Source organism: Desmodus rotundus, chromosome 2, assembly GCF_022682495.2.
Source record: "Desmodus rotundus isolate HL8 chromosome 2, HLdesRot8A.1, whole genome shotgun sequence".
Classification (NCBI taxonomy): domain Eukaryota; kingdom Metazoa; phylum Chordata; class Mammalia; order Chiroptera; family Phyllostomidae; genus Desmodus; species Desmodus rotundus.
In genome coordinates, this window is record NC_071388.1 from 54,546,599 (window position 1) to 54,547,643 (window position 1,045).

Below are 1,045 nucleotides of genomic sequence, written 5' to 3' on the forward strand. Positions count from 1 at the left end.
ATACATGCCAGTACTGTGGAGTAGGCACCTCAGAGCAGGATGAGGCTGGGCCACTTCAAGGAAGGTGTAGCCCCGCCCCAGACCCATAATAGGAAGCCAGAGGTAAGAGTTGAAATGGGATCCTCAAACCAGGAGCCCAGTCAGCAATGTCCCCACCACCGAGGGAGCAGGGACACAGCACATGCAGGGTGTGGCTAAGTGGGAAGTCAGCTTTGTCTAGGAGGGCAAGTGAACGCACGTGGGCGGGTGCAGGGTTTCTGGGAACTGATACCAAATGAGAGCTGTTACCCACTTGGCCCACTGGGGCCCTGAAGTGGCTGTTGTGCTGTGTAGTGTGGCAGTGTGAGTGGGTGCAGATAGATAAGCACAAATGGGTGGCAGTGACTGGGGGTCTGGGGGAAGGGGTTGGAGGCAGTGGGAATGGGGTTGTTCTGTCCCATAAGGAACCTGCTCCTTGGTAAGGAAGTGGATGGCACAGCACGGTCACTGCTTGTCGTCTGTGGACTCCTACAAGATTCCTCCTTCTTTCTCCTTCTACAGTTCTTTTTTGGGTCTGCCCCTTGCTTTTTTCCCTGGAGTCATGAGGGTATTCTGGGTTTTGACAGCATCCTTGTTTTTGCTCCCTTGTGTTCTTCCCCAAGGACTCTTAGGTGTTGGAACTTTGCTGGGCTTTTTCTGACCCCCTACTAGCGCTGTCCCGGGACTCACCCCAAGCTGCTCACTTCTCAGTGCCATCCTTTTCCTGCTAGGAGGTCAAGGGCTGGCTGGACTATAAGCTGGACTCACTCATCTTCCCTTTTCTATGAAACAAGTGGAGGAATAATGGCCGGGATATGCAAGCTTGGCCACTAGCTTGCGGTGCAGGCTCCAGTCTGCTGGGAGTGATGGTTCTGGCCACTGGTAGAAAATGTAGATGCCTTCTTGGAGCCACACCAGCACCAGAAATAGCCCACGCTTAGAGTCCCCATTAGAGGAACACTATGTATATTTCATTCCCTTCTGGCCTAAAATGTTTTTGTTGAGAAATCATCTGATAGATTTATGG

General features: G+C 52.3%; 1 pseudogene; it reads right to left on the reverse strand.

Annotated features, from left to right (window-relative positions):
- Positions 1-483: 483 nt before the first annotated feature.
- On the reverse strand, positions 484-790 carry LOC112300903 (high mobility group protein HMG-I/HMG-Y-like; annotated as a pseudogene).
- Between the last annotated feature and the right edge of the window lie 255 nt (positions 791-1,045).